This window comes from Chrysochloris asiatica, unplaced genomic scaffold (genome assembly GCF_000296735.1).
Source record: "Chrysochloris asiatica unplaced genomic scaffold, ChrAsi1.0 scaffold00160, whole genome shotgun sequence".
NCBI lineage: Eukaryota > Metazoa > Chordata > Mammalia > Afrosoricida > Chrysochloridae > Chrysochloris > Chrysochloris asiatica.
In genome coordinates, this window is record NW_006408678.1 from 4,391,496 (window position 1) to 4,401,127 (window position 9,632).

Consider the following 9,632-nt stretch of genomic DNA (forward strand, 5'->3'; position numbering starts at 1 on the left):
GGGGGGGGGGGGGGTTCTGGCCTTCCTCAGGTATCTGTATCTTAGATTGGGGGATAGGTGACACAAAAATCACCCCCTACAGTTTAGAGTTTCTGGGTGGTGCCAATGGGTTAGCTTGGCTTCTAACTCAAAGGTTGGTGGTTTGAGTCTACCCAGAGATGCATTGGAAGAAAGGTCTGGTGATCTACTTCTGAAAACCTTTTGAGGTAAAGAACTTCTCTGACATACATGGGGTCACTGTGAGTTAGAGTGGACTTAACAATGATTGGTAATCACCAAGTTTATAGGCTAAGAAAGCCCCATTCCTATCTCAGATGTCCAGCTTGGTCCTCTGACATTGCAAATACTCTCTCCCATTGCTCTTGGTGGTCAGGAAGATGGCAGAACAGTGACTAAACCACTAGTATCAGATAAAACTGAGGTCATCGCTCCCCAGCCAAGATCCCATGGGCAAATAACACCGCCTATCCATGCCTCTGGTTTTACCAGTAACATGGAGATAATAATCCAGCACATCAGGTTACTGCATAGGTTATGCTTTTGGTGAGCCTGCACAAACTTAGTGATGAATGAGTAGTAATATCTGCCTTTACTATTAATAACAACACATGTAACCTTTCAAATTCTAGCATTTTGTGATCATACAAAGTTAAAAAAAAAAAAAAAGCAAACAAAACTCTAAAATGAGAACTAATTGAAATTCACATTTAAAAAAGGAATTTCTGCTTGGCTCTCAGAACACCTAGAAATTTCTAAGGATTACAATCTCCAGGCATCTTTTTCTAAAAGCTAAATTTCAAACAGCACTTAGAACTTCTACCATCAGAAGTATATAAAATAACTATAAAACAACTGGTGCCCATTAGGCACATGGTGAACTTTTGTTGAATGGGTGAATAAATTAATGACCAAATGAAAATAAGTGATTAATAAAATTTTAGTTCATTCATTAAGTAGAAAGAGTGAGAACTATAGAGGAGGCAAAGGAGGAAAAGACAGGCAGGATGAGTAGAGAAATAGCTTTCGCTTAGATCTCCTCGGGGACTTTTCTTTTTTTTTTTTTTAATGCCAGTGTAGTTTTAACCTTTGAAACCAACACTAACATTTGCAGAAAGCATGAGGTGAGAGACTAAGAAGTTCACAATGACACCTTGGTTGCTTCCTGGTCCTTAGCTGTAGCTGAGTTTGAAAGAGGACTTGGGGACTTAGCTGATATGTGCCCCTAGGCAGCCAACCTGGGTGATGGGAAGGAGCCAGAAAGAACAAAGTATCTATTCCGGGAGGCAGAGCGCAAATACCTCAGAAGTAATCTTTTAGGTGAACATGGCGGGAAAGTGTACCTGTGGGAGTGAAGGCAGGTGAATTCTTTCCAAAGTGACCTAGAGCCTCTTGATGTCTAGTTAGGGAGGGGGTGGGGGTCTGAAGGAGACCTAAAGATCTGAAACGTTGGGTCTTGGGACTGAGGTTTAGCTACATCTCCAGCGCTGATGCTCCGTCCCTCACACCATATGGAGCCCAGACTCAGAGGCTCTGCCTTCGGGGACACCACTGGACCCATCACCTATTCTCAATGCGATTATTTTTGTGATGTTTACAGTCTCGGCCCCCATCCAACAAAAAGAAAACAACGAAGTCTCAGAGGAGAAGGAAAGGTGGGTCAAAGAAAACCCCAGGAGGGGAGCAGAGGGAAGGGGCAGAAGCAAGTCAACAGATCAGAGGACAGAAGAAAACGCAGAGAAGGGAGACTGGAGCTAGAAAGTCTGAACACAGAGACCAAAGAGGAAAATGGAGGAGAGACTGAGTAAGCAGACTCAGGCAAAGACCATGAGAGAGGAAACAGACAACAGAAAGGAAAGCAGGAAATGCCACAGGGGATATGAAGATACAAAAAATGAGGAGTAAGAGAGCACATGTGATGGAAGGAAGAGGAGTAAACATGCTGTGGAATGTGCTCACAAATGGTAGAGAAAACGGAAGAGAAAAACATAATGCCCAAGAAGTCCACAGACAGTGTCAAGAATGAAAAAAAAGTAGAATAGAAATAGTAAAAGAGGCAAGCATAATACAACGTTGTTGTTGATATGCGCCGTGGAGTCGGTTCTGACTCATACAGGGTTTCCGAGGCTGTAAATCTTTACGGGACCAGAAAGCCTCATCTTTCTCCCATGGAACAGCTGGTAGTTTCGAACTGCTGACTTTGAAGTTCGCAGCCTAATTCATAACCACTACACTACCAGAGCAATAGCCCCCCTCAAAAAACTTTTTTTTTTCCAAATAAGAGTAAAAAATTAAGATAAAAAAAATCAAGGCGTGTGTGTGTATGTGTGTATGGTGGGGGTGGTTAAGTACCATGGAGTCGGTTCCAAATCATAGCAACCCTGCATAGGATTTCTGAGGCTGTAAATCTTTACAGGAGCAGAAAATCTCATCTTTCTACCATGGAACAGCTGTAGTTTTGAACTGCTGACCTTGAGGTTAGCAGCCCAAATCGTAACCACTATGCTATCAGAGCTCCTTATATATATACACTCACACATATATATACATATATATGTGTGTATATATAGTTTTATTTAAATATTATATGAATCTGTTGTAGAAGAATTACCCATGTTAAATTAAGTCCAGGGTTAAATATTAGCCCGCAATTCTCTGCAAGACTGAATTGTGTCATAAATTTCCCAGTTTTCCTTTCCTGAAATGTCATTGGAGGCTACATTTCTTAGTCAAGTCCAGGTTTCAGGTCAAAGGACATCCAGTATTTGCTTAATGGCCTGAGAGGTAACTTGTGAGAGGTGGTCACTGACCTTTTTTTTCACTTTTGCACTTTGAATTCTGATGTAGACTACTGCTTTCTGATTTCATCTCCTGAAATAGCTCCCTCTTTTTATCTCTTATAGGCACAAACACACACACACACACACACACACACCTCTAGATGTCTAGATCTGAAATACAACATTAGAACCATGTGATATTGGTGGAGTCACTGGGTGGTACAAACAGTTAATATACTTGACTGCTAACCAAAAGATTAGAGATTTGATTCTACCCAGAGGTGCCTTGGAAAAAAGACTTGAGTTCTAAGCTGCTCTCCTTCTAGTCAGTAAAGAACAACTCGTAATCAACATGGCCCAAGAAAGATTCCCCAAATAAAAAGATGGTGCAGGAAAGTCCCCACATAGTCTCCTACTAGTTTAATATTTTCTACCTAAAGGAAGGAGATGAATAAAAACAAGGACACTTGCTTTTCCTTGAAGTAAAGAAAAGTTAAGTAGCATCATAGAATTTAGGTCTTCAAGACTCCTTGGTTTAATTGGTATGATTTCCCTAGATAATGACGCAAAAAAAGTATTCAAACTCATGTAGATTTTCACCTACAAAAGCTGAGAGAAAGTGGAAGACAAATGTATTTAGCTAAGCAAATGACTACATGTGAAGTTAAGAAGATGACTACACTGAGAGATGATTACAATGATGCATCTCTTCTGCAAACCCTACTTTGAAGACACCATTGCATAAAGGAGCCTTCTTTCTGCCTGACCCTTTCATGCCCTTCCCCAACCATCTACTTCAGCATTCTCCTTCTTCCATAATTGTCTGAAAACTCAAGATTCCTAGAATACAATGGAGATGCCCAAGTCTCAACTCAGTAGGGAAAGATCCAATCAGAAGCATATTAAAATCTCAGGTGGGGGCCAACTATTCCCACACAGAGACACAAAGTGGATTCTCATTTATCAGGATAGAGCAAATCAAAACTGTTACCAGAGTTCACCTGGTAGCCTACTTAGAACAAGATGACAGAGTTTTCCTGCTAAGATATCCATGCTTTGGGACTGGATTCAGGCCCAGGTCCAGTCCGACTGTGACCATCACTTTTGAGGAAATAGCAAACATAGATGCCTTTTCAAGGGACCACAGTTCAGCAAGCAGAAAAATTCAGAGTTCCTGACCATAGAAAAGTCCCTTACAATATTATCTACTCTTTAATTTGTTATTGAGTAAATGTCAAAACTCAAGGTTTTGGACAAATTATAATTCTTGATTTGCTTAAGTTGTCGTGAGAAAGCACTCTGTCTTCCCTAGCTTAAAATTATATCCAATGAGAAACGTAATTCAAGAAAAGATATAATAAGTCTTCTAAAGAAGATGAAGAAAACAACACTAAAACATTTTATTTAATACATGCTTACTCCCAGACTCTACATTAAAGCACACTTCTTTTGGAATGGATCTTGAAGACCTATGTATGAGTACTGAATAATAAGAACTAGAAAGCAAGAAGCATCTGTTTTTCCATCTTCTCCTTTCTAGAAAGTACTAATACATGCACCTGATGATCTATGTCCCATCATGCTGGTTGGAAGATGGGCAAGCTAATGAAGACAGAAAAACAGACCATGGAAATGAATTATATTTTTGAGATGAAATGATTCCTCTAGTCCTGCATATGATAGTGAGGCAAGTGGATAGTGAAAAGGGGAAAGCAGAAGGCTACATTTAACCTAAAACTTTCTTGTTTGGTGTCCCCTTCTCTAACCTAAACAAATTGCTCAAAGAACCACTCCTACAGGTGGCCATTAAATTACTACTTTACAGTAAATGCTATGTACCTATTGGAGTAAATGATGACTCCCTAGGAGAATCACTGGGCTGCAAACCACAAAGTCAGTTGTTCGAAGCCATCAGCCACTCCTAGGGAGAAGGATGAGTCTTTCTGCTCCCACAAAAAGATTTTAAAGCCTGTGAAACCCTATACAGGGTCACTATGAGTCAAAACTGACTCCCTGGAACTAACTTATTAGTCCTCTTAATGCTTTCTTGAAATAGGCAAAATAATCATCACTTAAAAGTCTACTGTTTCCACTCCAATGCTTCGGCCAAATTGATGAGTATGTGTGAAACTAACTGGAATATGGAAAGAGATCATAATCTTGAAATAAACTTGTTGAAATCGTTTTTATTGATAACCCTACAATGTGTAAGCCTCTATACTAGGCATCAAGAACAGTGACAAAGATTTGAGAGTCAGTGAAGTGTAGCCATTAAGAATACAGAATCAGACTCCCTGGGTTCATATTTTGCCTCTGTCACTTACCTGCTGTGTGGCCTTGGGAAAATCACGTGATGTCCTTGTGCCTCAGTTCCCTCATCTGTTGAATCAGGGTGATGATTGAATCTGCCTGAGAATATTGTTATAAGGCTTTATACACACATACATTTATACATATATGTATGTGTGTGTATGTATATGTAAACAAATGTATATTATATTGCTTACAAATAATGGCTGGCACATAGTAAAGTATTAGCTAATATTATTTTATCTAGTTCTGAAAATAGTCATCTGAGAACAATACAGACTTCTTCACCTGGAACTGAGTTGCATATCACTTGCCAACACTTCTCAGTGATGTATTAATATGCACTCAAGTATACGATAGGAGAAGAGGACTAGATGACCTAAAATCCCTTCCAATGCAGAGAGCCCTTGGTTCCATGATTAATTCCAATTTAAACGATAGCTCAGCTCTCCCACATGAGGAACCATTAGCATTTATTTTGAGGTCATAGAACAAACTTTCAGAAAACCACCATTTTTCTCAACCAGTTAAAATCAAATGTAATATGTGTTTTTATTTCAGGGTGCCTGGGGAAAATTTAATTGTAGCATGAACTCCAGCTCTTGCTAGGTTTAAGTAAAATTGCCAAAATAAATAAAAATGTGGAATAGTTCCGGGCTCACACGGCTTCCGGGACACTTCAGTTGTTAGGGCTGCCGATCTAGTGCCTTTCACAGCATTTGATCTTCTTTCAAACATCTCTTGAAAACAAAAAAAAAAAAAAAACCTCATATAGCTTCAAATGTGCATACTGTTAGGATATAAGGGTGGAAACAGAGGCAAAGAAACGGGTTCGCAACAAGCAAAGCCCCTTCTCTTTCCTCCATGTTCTGACCACCTCTTGAATGCCATACCTTATGACTTTAGCGCTACTCCATTTTTACACAGCAACCAAATGAGATGATTTAGATAGAAACTTAACTTTTAAACTCAAAAAGAGAGAAATGAGCATCGAGAACAGCAGCAAATGATGAGAGGCATGGGGCAATGAATCCAGGAGTCCTTGTCAGGTACTTCTAGAAAGCTGTTAAGAAAGTCCTCACCGTACTAAGAACTCAGTTACAACTTCAATGAGCTATTTCCAGATGAGTAAAGACACTCAAAAGCATTACAGAGTCTCTTATTAACTAATATGCTTATAATTTTAAGAACCACTGGTCAAATAAAATTCTTTTGAAAAAGCCCAAGTTTGATAGATAACAGAATCCTAAAAGTACATCTAATTGATTTTCATTCTAAAGGCTTTTGTGGTAATTAAGAATTTGCAATTATCTGTATGAATCCCGTTTTAGGTGAAGGTTTACCTTGGGAAGAAAGCAAGTCTTCTCTTTCCTTTCTCTCTCTGTCTCTCCCTCTCTGTGTGCCATTTTGTGTTCTAGCACTGTTGCACCCAGTGGGAATTTGGGGCAATAGCTTTCTGGAATTATAGATGAATACAGTTTATTGACTTTTTCTCTCCTACCCATTACCACCAAGCTGATTCCAACTCATAGGACACACATTGTAGAACTGCTCCATAGGATTTCTGAGATTGTAAGTCTTTATGGGAGCAGACAGCCTCATCATTCTCCCAAGGAACTACTGGTGGGTTTGAACCAATGGCCTTAGAGTTAGCAGCCCAACACTTAACAACTGAGCCACCAGAGTTTCTCTTTCAGTGAAGGTAAATTCCCCTATTGTAACTAATCATCATTCAGGAGACACTGCACAATTCCTGTGTCTTTTCATAGGTCTTGATCCTGGTCCTAAATTAAAAATTCAGCAAATAAAAGCAACACTGTTGGCTGAGTAGAGAAACACTGGCTTTCTTACAACTTTATCTTCAAAGAACTAAGAGACTTCAACCACTTCTTACCTGGTCTGTAGAGAGGCACAGGCTACAAAACCAGCAACTCTTCTAGAACCAATTTGCAGCTTTGGAAATTTCTAGGAATAATTCTGGACCTACCACAATCCAGGCTGAATGCATCCATCAGACTCCTACCACTATTCCATGCTTCGGTATGTATTACATCTCAATGTCAATAAAACAAAAATCCTCACCACTGTACCAATAAACAACATTCTTGTCAATGGAGAAAAGATTGAAGTTGTCAAGGACTTCATTCTTCTTGGATCAACTATCAACACTCATGGAAGCAGCAGTCAAGAAATCAAACAATGCATTACATTAGGCAAATCTGCTGCACAAGACCTTTCTAAAGTGTTGAAGAGCAAAGATGTCAGCTTGAGGACTAAGGTCTGCCTGACCCAAGCCATGATATTTTCAATAACTTCATATGCATGTGAAAGCTGGGCAATGAATAAGGAAGACCATAGAAGAATTGATGCTTTTGAATTGTTGAGGAAAATAGTGAAAGTGCCATGGGCTGCCAAAAGAACCAATAGATCCATTTTGGAAGAAGTGCAGCCAGAGTGCTCCTTAGAGTCCAGGATGGCCAAACTTCACCTCTCATACTTCGGACATATTGTCAAGAGGGAGCAGCCACTGGAGAAGGATATCATATTTGGTAAGGTGGAGGGAGGGTCAGAGGAAAATAGGAGGACCCCCAACAAGATGGATTGGCCAAGTGGCAACATCGATGGACTCAAGCATGGCAACAGTAGTGAGGTTGGCCCAGGATCGGGCAGTGTTTCATTCTGCTGTGCACAAGGTCACTATGGGTTGGTACTGACTCAATGGCACCTAAGAACAACAACATTTATTAGAGATTTGGGATTAAAAGTAAAAAGTATCAAATGCTTCATACACCTATTCCCCCTTCCATAACCATAAACTTATAACTGTATCTGTCTTCTCTGGCATATACATTCTTCCCCTTTGGGTCAGAGAAAGGGGCATACATTCATTTATTTACTGTCCTCTTTTGCCCCTCTAACTTGCATGCTAAAAATGTCCATAGGAAGGTGAGATGTTTAGAGCAATACCTGTAAAAGCTTGAGCATCTTGGCAGCGACTCCCTAATAAAATAGCTCCAAAGTTTTCAAAGAGAGACCAAGAAATGTTATATCAAGATCAAACAGGTCAGATGGCTGAGGCTTCCAATCTGGAATTCATATACCAAACATTCCACCAAATTCTGTGTAAAATGTATATATGTTGCCTACATGGAGTTTTCTGTCTGGCTAGTATTAAGAGATTAAGTAACCAAAGATGACCAAGCGCTGCCATTTGTGATAATATGATGTGGAGTCCTGGTGTGGCACCATAGGACTAGCATTAGACTGCTAACTGAAAGGTCGGTGGTTCAAACTCACCAGCTGATCCTCAGAAACCCTATACAGGATTGCTATTTTACAAACAGACTTGATGGCACTTAACAGCAGTTTTCACAACTGTCAATAACAACATGGCAATGCAGTAATTCCAGTGAGTGATTAAGAGCCATGGTAAGTGAACGGTTGGGTGCAGAATCCTAATCCATTGACAGTTGTAGACTTGGAAATGTGCAGTTACGGTGCCAATATGATATGTGAAAGAGTTCACAGGGCATTTCAGGACTAGACAAGATGAAAAATAGGAACCCATCAATAAAGTAGAACATGGTCATTAGTATTTTATCACTTTTGGTTGGCCCAGGCCATCGTTGATTGCCCTGGTTTCTCTCTGTGTGAATAATGATACTTGTTCCTTTCTTCCAAAGAATGCTGGGATGGAGATAGAGGTGCTTTTGGCACAATATGGCAATTCTGATTTTTTAAGACTGTATTCACACATGAGTTACGGTTTCATGTTTTCTGCCTTGGAAAAGCACTAGTTGGCACACTGCATGTTTACTTTTATAGGGTGAAAGCTCCCATCAACCTCAAACAGATGCAAATCACTTTTACTTGTCATAGTGTTATTTTGTTCATCCCAAAAGTTCAGAAGAGCCTTCCAAACTTCCCAAATTTCTCTCAATTCAGTGAGGAGGAAAATTCAGAACATAGCATTTGAATGTTCTGCCCAGATTTGTCACACATACAAAGAATGAGTAGAAGAGGCAACACCCTTTCCTACTAACCCTGTGAACTCATTGCTATTGCATTGAAATGACACCAAAGGTAAAACCCTGGGCTTACCTCTTCTTCCGGAGGTGTAGAAATGTCAGCACACACTGGTTACATTTTCTAGCATAAACTGTATATTAGGTGAAACAACAGTAGTTGGAGAGCTTCAAGAGGAAAAAGACTAATCAAGTCCAGTTTTTTAGGTAAGAATGTGCTGAATCTTTAGCTCATTATCAGTGAAATTGCTAGAATCTGGTGTTTACTTTGTTAAATACCACAACATTTGAATATTTCAGCAATTCTAAAATCAACTCCCTTTGGGAAAGATAGTGTGCTTAAACTTTTTTTTTTAATTTAAAAATGTAACACAAACAGCTGCCCATAAAATCAACAGTCTAAGCTGCCCTGAACCCTAAAGTATTTTACAACATCCTCAGGACTATTAAAGGCAACATAAATATGTCTTTCCAGCGAAGGACAGTATCCTTCAGCAGTTGTTCTTTCTTCTTCTTCTTC

The 9,632-nt window shown here is 39.6% G+C and overlaps 1 protein-coding gene across 2 annotated transcripts in view; it reads left to right on the forward strand.

Annotated features, from left to right (window-relative positions):
- Nucleotides 1–9,632, forward strand: part of IGF1 (insulin-like growth factor 1 (somatomedin C)) — a 94,070-nt gene that overhangs the window by 73,087 nt on the left and 11,351 nt on the right. The window lies entirely within an intron of this gene.